General features: G+C 36.8%; 1 pseudogene; it reads left to right on the top strand.

The window, feature by feature from the left end:
- The first annotated feature begins 18 nt into the window (after nucleotides 1–18).
- Nucleotides 19–7451, top strand: LOC132278834 (uncharacterized; annotated as a pseudogene).
- Nucleotides 7452–12390: the final 4939 nt, after the last annotated feature.

Below are 12390 nucleotides of genomic sequence, written 5' to 3'. Positions count from 1 at the left end.
CATTCAGTCTTATTTCAGACAACACCGTAGGGGGGACAGAAAACTAGAGAGAGAGAGAGATGGATGAAGAGAACAGCAACAGCAGTGGCGGTATCAATTTGGATACAGGAAAGGCCGAAAGTTCGGTATGGCTACTGAAGTGCCCACTTCTGGTATCAAAATCGTGGCAATCCCTCTCCTCCGCCTCAGCCCGTTGCCAAAGTCGTCGTCTCCGTCGATCCCCTTCATCCCGAGGATTCCTCTTCTCCCCAGGTATCCCTCTCTCTCTCGCTTTCTCTCTCTTTATATATACATACACACACACACACACATATGTATATCTATATCTATTTATATATCTAAACTGTTTTTCAACGTCTTTGATAATTTGCCCTCTTTACACTATATCTTTATTCACAGGCACATGTGAATTCGATTTGAACTAAATCTCGATCCACCGCGAACGGTTTTGTTTTGCACTTTTGCGGCATAATTCGATGAATCTATAAATCCATATCACACGTATATGGTGATTTATGGAGTTGACGACTGCGTTGTATTTATACTTCATTGCAAAATCTTGTACACTTCACCAGCAAAACCCTAGCCTATCTCTTGCATAATGTTTAAAGGTTTTTAGATTAGTTGGACGATCAGTGGAGGTAGTGACGCTGTTTGTTACTGTATCATCAGCTTCTTGTGATATCTATTAACTTCGATTATGTGTTTCGTTCATTAATGATGACTGTGATCATTGCGAACCCCGTCAATTCTCATAACTTTGTTTTAGTATTTTTTTCCTTCCTAGTCGGTACAAACTCACACACCCCCCTCCAAGGACTTGTTTGCCCAAGGCCCCAAGAGGAGTTGAACCTTAGACCTAATGCTTCCTGAGGCACCAGGCCAAGTAACTTACCCACCGGACACTTGTTTTAGAATTTTGTTTCGCTACTTCTGAATTTGTTGACATCTGTTTTTGTTGTCTTCTTGTTCTGGCAAGTGTTTGCATTAGGGTTAATTTACAATTTCAGTTCCTGGAAAGAATGTGAGAGAATGCAACATTTTTTTATGGAAGGCTATTATATCAGTTGGAGGATCAAAGCGCGCATTTATTAACACAGATCGTCTAATGCAGTTACATCTCATTTTTGTTATTTTATTCCAATTTTTCCTTTTCCGAATGAAATGGGCTTTCGTAAGGCTTACATCATCAATGGAATCCATACATTTCACTTTTGTTTGTTTTGTGTTGGTTCTCATATGGAGATAATTTCAGCAAATATTTGGTCTCAATGTTTGTTATTTGTCAACATTGTTCTCTTTCCGCTATTCTGACATTTTCCTTCAATTACAATCAGTTCACGATGGAGATGTCTGGCAATGAGACAGGGAACATGCCGAAGAGCTACTCTTTGAATATGTTTAAAGATTTTGTTCCCATGTGCATTTTTTCCGAAGCTAATCATGGTGAGACTCACAATATGTTCCACATTTTTAAGTTTTTGTTTGTTTTACTTATTTTTTCTGTATTTTATTTGTTTGATTCCTGATAAATGCTATCCCATTCTTATATGTTTCAGTAATCTTATGCTTTACGGACATACTCTTAGAGAGAAAGGATAATAAATGGAAAACGAGAGAGAGAGAGAGAAATGTCATTACCAGGTATTTTTATTTTTTTTGATAAGTAAAAGTATATTAGAAAAGTGTTCAAGAGGGGAACGCGTCCCTAATACAAAAACGGAAAATGGACCTAAGGACCAATGGCATCCAAAAGATCAAAAAAGTCATCAATCGAGGAGCAGGTGCTCCTCTTACATAACAGAAAAGAGAACAAAGATTATGAATTTTTAAATTTGCTAAAGACAATTCCTTTCTTTCAAAATTTCTGTTATTTCTCTCTCCCGATACCACCAAAGGCAATGTGGAATAATCCTCCAATAATCACGAGCATGACTTTTGACTGGGCATCGTCTCTATGCGTTAATCAGTTGTATGGAGTGTTTAGGCATTACCCAATAAACGCCAAACATGCTAAATATGAAATTCCAACAATCGTACGCCATAAGGCAGTGCATAAGAATGTGATCCACGGATTCTCCGTCTGCTTTACATAGACAACACCAGTTAACAATGGTATTACCTTTCTTTCTCAAATTATCCAATGTCAAAATCTTTCCCAATGTGGCAGTCCAAACGAAGAATGTGACTCTAAGAGGAGCTTTAGAGCCCTAAATAGACTTCCATGGGAAATCGTGACCAACGAAATTGGACAAACACAAGAACATGGATCGGACACCATACCTACCATGGGTTAAAGGGACCCACAAAATATCATCACACCCTCTGTCAACATCCTTCTGTCTATACAACAGATCCAAAAAAACACATGCTTCCTCCATCTCCCAATCCTGAATGGAGCGCCTAAAACGCACATCCCACGTAACCCACTGCTATTAAGTTGATAACAGTCAATTACGTAGGCGTGCCTATTGTCAGCAATACTATAAAGTTTAGGAAAAGAGTGGGACAACAGTTGATCTCCGCACCATAAGTCCTCCCAAAATCGAACATGCCTACCACCACGAACCTTGAATCTAATATGTGAGGATTGAGAAGAAAACATCCCAACCCTTTTGAATGAATTTCCACACACCAACGTTTCCCGTAGCATAGACTGGATGGGAGGACCAACCCCCACTCTCCTTTCCAAAGCGACACGAGACAACTCTTCTCCACTGGCGATGACGTTTCTTACTAAATCTCCATAACCACTTTCCCAATGAAGCTCTATTAAAAGGGACCAGCTTTCAAATGCTTGAATTGCCTAATTTTCAACGGTTTGCGAACTTGCTCCCAATTAACAAGATGATACTTAAACTCTGCTTCTCTTCCACCCCAAAGAAAGTCCCTCTGAATTTTTTCAATCCTTTCAGCAACAGAGCATGGGATTTGAAACAAAGATAAAAAGTAGGTAGGAAGGGAGGAGAGAGTGCTCTTAATGAGAGTGACTTTCCCCCCCTTTGAAAGATACTGTTTTTTCCATCATGCTAATCTCTTCTCGTATCTATTGATCACCGGGTCCCAGTTCTCCACTCTCGTAGAGAAAACTCCCAAAGGCAATCCCAAATAAAGAAGAGGAAAATCACCCGCTCCACACCTAAGAATTGCAGCTAAGGAAGAAATATCTGGAACATCCCCCACTAGGACAAGCGCACTCTTTCCAACATTGATCTTAAGTCCAGAAACCGCTTGGAAACAAGCAAGAATGCACCTCAAATATCTGAGTTGGGAGGCATCGGCATCATAAAAAACCAAGGTGTCATCCGCGAACAACAAATGGGAGATCTGCATCTGATGTACAATCAATATCTTTGCCAACTCTGAATCCCCTGATATAACCCAAACCTTCCGTTTTCCTCATTAATCTGCTCAATCCGTCCATGACAATAAGGAATTAAAACGACGATAATGGGTCTTCTTGTCTCAAACCACGCGAACTAGCCAAAAAACCAGTAGTGGAACTGTTCGCGAGCACAGAGAACATAACGGACGAGATACAAGTTTTTATCCATTTTATCCACTTATCTCCAAACCCCATCCTCCGAAGCAAGTTATGAAGAAACTTCCAATTAACTTGATCATAGGCTTTCTCGATGTCAAGCTTGCATAAGACGCCAGGAACCCCACTCTTCAATCTAGAATCAATACATTCCCCTGCGATAAGAACAGAATCCAAGATTTGTCGTCCTTCAACAAAAGCATTATGTGACTCTGAAATAATTCCATCCAAAACATTGCTAATCCTAAAGACAAGAACCTTGGTAATAAGCTTATACATGCATCCCACTAAGCTGATTGGCCGAAACTCCTTAATATCAGAGGCGCCACCCTTCTTAGGAATAAGGACAATAAAAGATGTGTTCAATGATTTCTCAAATGTGCCATGAGAATAAAAATCTTGAAAGGTGTCCATCACCTCAGTTCGCACCACCTCCCAACTCTCCTTAAGAAACCGCATAGTAAACCCATTTGGTCCTGAAGCTTAATCACCATTACAGCTTGATGGTGCCTTAAGCACTTCCTCTTCAGTGAAAGGAACCTCAAGCCTATCACTATCCAGTGTAGAAATAGAATTAAATTGAAAACCATCAAGTGTAAGTCTCCATCCCAAAGTCTCTGTGTAAAGCTGCTGATAAAAAGAAACTATTCCCCCGTTGCCCAGTATTTTTTAACTGGAAAATGGACTGAAGTTGCATTTTAAATTGAATAAGGATGCAAACAAGTTTTGTACCCTATCATTTAGTTTGATGGGTTGACAATGTGTTAAAGCTTGCTACAGCTTTACTAATTATGGGTTTGCCTTCTGTCTTTGTTATGGAAAAGTGATGGAGTGAGGTAGTTTTTTCAGTTCTAACATCTATGCCTATATAATTGGAGAGAGAGAAACAATTAGATAATTAGGCGGAGACAGATAGACATTTACATGATTAGGTAAAATAGTGCACAAGCCTTCTTAACCAAGAAGCTAGTGAAGAAAATTTCAGTTTCTTCAAGTTTCGACCATTTGCAAAAACAATATTCCACGAGTAGACTGGGAATGGTGTGATTACAAATCGGAGGTTGTATGTGTTCGTATTAGTAACTTAGCATTTTGACAACTACGAGTTTAATTGCATCAAAGGTATTGAACCAATAATTTTTGAAAAATATTTGTCAAGTACACTTTCTTACATAAAATAGGATTTGCAGACCATGGTTTTGAATCTTATTTGAACTGCAACATTTATAATTTATAGTAAGTCCATGAAAATGTGGTGATTGCTTACATTTTATTATGCTTAAGGGCATCTGGTAGTGTTCATCTTCAAAAGGAACCAGAAAGAATAGGGGAGACATTGCAGGTTTTAAGCTGTTCTCAAATCTAATAATTCATTAAGTGTTTTCATTAAATTATAATTTTTTTTTTGTTGTTGATAAGTATTAAATTATAAATTCTTAAGTTGAAAAATATAGTGTTTGCCTGCACTTATTTACAAGAATAAGATACTATCATACTACAGAGCCCAGAGGGCAAACTGAAAGCTTTCCATAGGTGTTAAGTTTAAGCTAGTAACTTTTTTGGTTTAATGTTTGGCAAGTTTAAGTTGATTGAGATCTTGGTGGGTGGAATTAGTGATTTATTGTTTGAATTCCTCAATTTCTGATTCACATTAGAGTTTGTTGCGATTATGGAACATCAAACCTCAGTCACTTGTCCATTGCCCGTGCCACTATTTTTGCTTTGGTGCATGTGTATGTTTATATGAATAATAGATAGAGCACTAGCAAGGATTACAATAATAATTTTTTTAAAAATTATTACTAAATCTGAATTTTTTAAATCAAAAGATTCATTAATCTTTGCAAGGCTTACAATTAAAATCATCTGCAATCCACCTTCAATAACCGCAAGCTAACCATAAATAATTTTTTAAAAAAAATTGGGGGGAGGCAATTTTAAATTTTTTATGGAAAATCACCATCAATGATTATATTTAATACCGTAAATATAGTTTCCCAAAACTATTGGCGAGCCATGGCCCCCCCTCATTAGTCAGCCGATCTTTAACCCTAAATACTAATGAGCTGTAGAATTTGTATAGCTTGGATTAATATTAACTGGGAGCTACATGAATATTTTTGGACTGAACTTTACCTAATTAGGATCCTCTGACATAATCACTAATTAAAAGAATATCATATTACAGATTGTCTGGTATCACTATAAAAAAACATATCATTTTAAACCATTTTTTTCAACATTCCATAATCATTACTATGCGTCGGATGTATATTGGTGTAGCTTACATGTAGCAGGCTACTTAATGATCCTCTTGTTTATGTCTCACGTATTGGCTTTTTTTGACTTTAGAATAGTTAACAAATTGGCAAAGGATTGTCATTTTTTTTTTAGGTAAGGTTGCAATGGAAGGGAAAGTGGAACATAAATTTGACATGAAGCCCCATAATGAAAACATGGAGGACTATAGCATATTGTGCCGTGAAAGGACAAACAAATCGATGATTAAAAACAGACAAATACAGGTATATCAATCGACATTTCCGTTAGCTGTTACATCGTTAATTTTAGTATGAATGATTGTCATTCAAAATTTCTTCTCCTTTTCATTGGCTATTCAACAGGTGATTGACAACAACCGTGGAGTGCATATGAGGCCGCCCATGCCTGGATCTGGAATGCTTGGCTTGATTACTTCTAGTTCTAAGGTAATCATTTTTATACCTTCACAAGTCATGAAATTCGAAATCTGCGCAACTCTGTTGCCTTATATGTTGGTTTTTTATTGAACTTCATAGCCAAGCTTTTGGAGTTAATGCTGCCTTATTAGAAGTTTAGAACAGAAAAATATCCAATGCTAATGGCCCACCCAACATGGTCCTCTTGTTATTCAGTTCAGCTAGTTAGCCTGCCACATTGTTTTTGTAAACTATGTCACTAACTTGTATAACTATGTAATATGATATTTCATGGAGTTAAATATGTATACATATTTTCCCCTGGTAATTAAGTTTATATATGTATTTATACTCAAGTACGAAAGAGCATTTGTGTAGGCCATGGAAATGAGAAGTGTATCATTTACCATTGATTATCTGCATCCAGGATAAGAGGAAAGCAGCTCCAGTTAAGGGATCAGATGTTAAAAGAACTAGAAGAGATCGTGGTGAACTAGAGGATATCATGTTTAATCTTTTTGAAAAACAACCTAACTGGGCCCTAAAGCAGCTAGTCCAAGTGACAGATCAACCTGCGGTATGTCCTTCAATTTCTTCTTTTTTGAATAATTTTGCTAGCAGCTCCTTTTCCTGAGATGTATACTTGTCATGGCCTCAAGGTTGAATTGCTGTGCTCAGAATGATAGAAGATTGATGGTTACTTTTATTTCACAGCTCTTAATTACTTCAATTTGGATGTTTTTTCTTTGCAGCAATTCTTGAAAGAGATTCTTAATGAGCAATGCGTGTACAATAAGAGGGGAACGAACCAAGGAACATATGAGCTCAAGCCAGAATACAAGAAAGCCGATGAGGATACACGTGCTGAATAATTTTTCGTCTTCTTGCTTTTTTGTGACTTCTTTTAATTTTTTATTTTTAATTTCAATATCTAACTTTTATTGTTAATTAACTTCTTCTTTTTTCTCCCTTCAGAAAGAAGAGTTGATGGAGGTTGAAGATTCCAAGAATAACGAGGATTTAAAGAAATTAATTAGTAGTGTAGTTTAACCAATTTTTTTATTTAAGTCTCTTATTAGGTTATGTATAGGATTTTTTTTTTTTTTTTGGGTTGAGGGTTTTGATTTTTAATTTCTTCAAGATTTTTTTACCTGCCAATTTGAGCCATTTCAAATAAATGAATAAAATCCATGACTTTCGCTTGTGAATTCTTACTATTAAATTAAATTATTGTTATTGTTATTGTTATTTTAAAATTAAAAACAATCACACTCATTATTCACAATATCTTCGGATTTGAACTATACCATTGAATTAAAAGCCCTACTATTACTCTATTTATCCGACAATAATCCATTTCCAAATTACAAATTATATATTCACTTTTAAATGAAAGGGCAAATCAATTCATATATCAAAAGTAGGCAAGATATAACTTAAAGTTTTAGTTGAGCAACTGACCTTAGTGAATCAGCATGAATTTACCTATATGACCTTAGGTTAAAACCGAGAAAAGTTGAGAATGAGTTTGGTATTGGTAAGTTACATTTTTGCCCCTCCTAAGACATAAAATCATTTTCCCTTATACTTGTAGCTCATTTTGGTTGGTGGGAAAAGATTTTCGCCTTCTCTTTTCTAACTCCTCTCACTCATAGGATGGAAATCTATGCATATACATCTAATCTATACATATACATATAATATATACTCTGTATATATATAAAATTAATATTTGAAGACAATGATGGACCCAGATTAATGCATTGTTGCAAAAAAAAAAAAAAAACAGCCAACCAGATTGAAGTTGATTTCTAGATTAGTGGACAAGTCTCACCGCCGGTCCACCACACACAGTCCACTGCTGCATTATATAGAGAGTGAGAGAGATCCGGTCTACCACCATGACTGAAACTTCCGATTGCAGAGAACAAAACTAAAGCCAACACATCCCCACTAGCAAGCAGAGCCACAAGATTAAAATACAAAAACTGAAAGAATAAGTTGAACCACATATATATACACACATACACATATGTTTGTAGAAATATAGATGAATTTGAGAGTTGAGTGGAATGATTGAATACGAAATGATTGAATACCTCAGGGGAGGTCTGTGTAGAATAGTGGTGGCGGCGATTGGTGGAGGTGGCTGCGATTAGTGGAGGCATTGCAAAGGAGAGAGAAATCGATGGAGAGAGGTTGTGTTGGTGCCGGATAGAACTCGGGACTCCATTGTTGTTAGAGAGAAACTAGAGAAAGAGACGAAATGTTGTCCATGAAAGAGGAAAAGTGGGTCACGTGATTTAATTAGGCGCAAGGTTACTTTTGTGATTATGTAATTTCAGTTTGCATAATGGACAAAATGTTATTTTTGTCCGAAACCTTTTTGATCCCCATTGTTTTGACGCATCACTCTGGATCGAAGGATACGTAATAGGTTAACGAAATTACAAGGGTTGTTGACCAAAATATTGGCCCACATTCTATCTTGATGTATGAATTGAACACTTGAGGGGTTGGTTTATGTAATTTGCCTTAAATGAAAAGTATGACTATTTGAAAGTTTATTTTATTCATTTTATCATCCAAATTACGCAAACTCATTTTGCTCCATGAAGTCTTACACCCTTGATCTAACACTTCAAAAAGTAGAGAATACTCTCTTTTTCTTTTTTTCTTTTTTTTTATATATATATATATATACGATCATTGATGATATAAAAATGAATAAAAATTGAAATTGACCTCTCTCACATTATTAAATACATTCAAATTAATTAGAAGAGGTAATTTACATGATATCTAATACTCTGAAAGTTTGCTCTCTTCTTTTAAGATATAAAAAATAAACATCTATTGTGAGAGATCCAAAATGGAAATAAAGAAGGACTTACAATTATTATTATTATTATTATTTTTATTTTTATGGAGACCAATGAATTGTATAATTTAGAATGTTAGGACTATTTTATGTTCAAGAATGTATATGGTGTATAATAAGAAGGAAAAGAAAATAGAATTCTTATGGTTGTTTCTTTCTATGTGGGATGAAGGAATGGATGATGATGACTAAATAAGGTACGCTAGTGATACTTATTTGCCTTCCAAAAAAAAATAAAAAATAAAAATTAGGGTGTGTGAGTACGTTTCTTGCACCAAGGCCTGTGACCGAATGACCTTTTCTCTCATTTCAATCTGAACCATAAAGAGTTCGAGTCTCTTCAACTGCAGTATAAGAGTTAATTTGCCAGGACAAAATAAAAAAATAGAGGTTCGGACCGGTCTAAATGGATTTTTTACCCACTAAACTATGCACCTAGCTCCCCATTTCGATATGTACTAATTATTATTATTATTATTATTATTTTGTCAAGAAATTCATTTTATTCTGACTTAGAATTTTTATTTTAAATTGTGAAAAAGTATCAATAGATTATGTAGCCTCCTTTAATTTTGATTATTTCACTAGTAAATGCAATATATGAGCAAATCTTGGATCTATCAGGACAAGTTTTATCCTCTACCATGACGTGGCCCTATGAAAACTTGACACCTGCCCAAAAAAATAAAAATGGATCATACTTGATCAAATTTAGGTTACGGGTAGAATCCATCAGAAACCCATTTTCTCTCTCCTTCAGTCTTTTTTTTTTTTGTTCGGAAATTCTCTCCTTCAGTCCTTTCATCTTCGCCGGACCAGCCTATTCATCTTCACCGGTCACCGTTTTGAATCCTCCATTCCACAGGCCGAGTTCAACCCACCTTGCCGCAAGTCAGCCGCAGTTCATCCACAGCCGAGCTTCTCCTTGCTCGTCGGTGCAGCACCGAAAACCTACTGCCATTCAATCTCGCCAAGCACCGCTGCAAGCCCACTACCATTTTCATCCTCGCCGGTCTGTCATCTCCCCCGCCGGTCAAGTTATTCATGGCCGAGCTCTCCACATCCGATCTGTCCTCACCACCATCCGAAGTCAGCCCGTCATCTCCGCTGTAAATTTATTAAAATGAAACAATTACAAAGTCAAGGAGGAATCCCTCTGGTGCCAAAAAAAAAAAAAAAATCCCAAACCAATTTCTGGATTTCGTTAATCAAATTTAAGGCTTCAAAGAAAACAATCTTTGACAACCAAACCAACTATTCTAGAATTATCTTATATTTTTATCATCTCCATTGCTTTACTTTTTTGATTCACGAGCCTCTGTATGTTGTGAGGGCAAGACATTCGTAGATGGGAATGAGAGAAAAAAAAAATTAAAGGAAACATTCGCCCATGGGAGGAGAGAGAAACAAAGAGAGAGAAAGGAAACATACGCACATGGGAGGAGAGAGAAACAAAACGGGTCTAGCTAGTGTTAGCCCCTTGACATTTGTCCAAGGGAAGACATAGGCATTTAGGGCCATGCCATGTCTTGGGAACACTTTGGGTCTGGTTAGACAGCCATGAGGATGTTCAGCATGCACAGGATGCTCAACGTGCACACATGATACTCAGAAGGATGCTCAGCGTGTACTATGCCCAGTGGCATTTTCGTAAATATGGCAAAAAGTGAAGTTTGGAGTTTTGACTCGGGAACTTTATGGGAGGTACTTTGAGACCTTAGAAGATGGTTGGTGAAGATGGAATTCAATTTGGATGTTCGGAAGGGCCAATAAGGCCATTATGACTATACTAGGTGATGTCTACTCCTGTCAGAGTGCTGATATCCCTAACAACTATACTATAGAAGGGTAGTTGGAGCACATCAATTGGGTTATGGCATGGCTTGCTTAGAGGGCTTAGTCAACGTGCATGGGTATGTGTTGCACCACTCCAAGATGGTTGCACAAGAGAGGAGCATTCAAACTACCGAAGGGCAAACAAGCGTGCAGTGGCGTGCACGCGAACAGAAGCATCAGCGCGCGCGTGCACATAGCCTGGCACGCTATACACTTAGAGACATTTATATGTGGGTTTAGACTTGTGGGCTTGACTCAATGTGGCTTGTGGACCATGGCTAAGGCCATGACACCCATATATCACTTGGTGGTAGGCTGGCAGCCGGTGTGCTTATCAAGGAAGGATCAAAAGGAAGCATGGGGAGCAGTTGAGATATGATCTGTGGCTTATGTTCAGTTGTTCCAGAGATGTCTTATGGCTTATATTCAGTTGTGATAGGATATACAGATATGTTGAATGTCTTATAGTAGTTATTGGGCAGTTCCTATAAGTTGGGGTTTATCCAACTGAATATATGTATCTATATCTGACATAGATAAACAGTTGAGGGAAGAAACTGCTATGCTGTGCTGGACGAGTTTGATTGGGTTAGTTGGCTAGAAGGTTGGGCTTGTTGACCTTATTTGTTGCATCTATATGCAGATCCAGTTATGGGCAGTTTTTCAGAGGGCCTATATATTGGGATGCAGGGGGCATAGTTTAGGCAGTGAGTGTTCATTGCAGAGTGTGTAATGAGAGCCTTGGTTCCTTGTACGAACTTGGTCCTTTTGTATTATGTTTAATAAGATTAAAGGTTGGGACTTAGTTCCTTTGTATTGTGTGTATTGTGTTGTGTGTTAGCTAAGACTTGGTAGCCCCAAGTGCCATTATAAAGGCAAAAATTCATAGTGTGATTTGACCCTGTAACATCTAGTTAAATGGGTATAATCCATGTTTTATATTTTTTAATGTTAAGGATAACTGACAGATCCTTATTGGGCCAACTTAGCTTGGAGGACATTTTTTTGTCCTGATGAGGCAGGATCCAAGCATTACTCACAATATATTGGGCTTTGCTACCTTGTTGACTTTGCCAAAACATAATTTCTCATTTTTGGTGAAGAAAATGAATATATAAACTTGTTATTTGCTACAGAAGACTATTATTTGATGAAGTATTCATATCATGCATGAAATGGAAGAAAAATTCAAAAATATTTGTTTATAAAAAGTGATGTTAACATGCTATTACGTTCAACCATAATAAGTTGTTGGGAGTTTGTTTGATAAAACTGAAAATTAAGTACCAAAAATTTTAAGAGCTGAATTCTAAGCGCTGAAGTTTTTAAGTGGTAATTAAAAAATAAATGTTTTTTGAATTTTTTTTTAATTTTCAGCGTTCAGCATCAAGTGATAAGTGATATTTCTGTCACTTAAAATTTTATCCCATTTTAAGTGACGCTTACCGTTTTTA

This window comes from Cornus florida, unplaced genomic scaffold (genome assembly GCF_030987335.1).
Source record: "Cornus florida cultivar Cherokee Brave unplaced genomic scaffold, ASM3098733v1 CherokeeBrave_3.0.0_Hap2_Chr10, whole genome shotgun sequence".
In the NCBI taxonomy this organism is placed as follows: Eukaryota; Viridiplantae; Streptophyta; class Magnoliopsida; order Cornales; family Cornaceae; genus Cornus; species Cornus florida.
The sequence above is the reverse complement of the archived record's forward strand: the minus strand, read 5'-3'. Positions and strand labels throughout refer to the sequence as shown.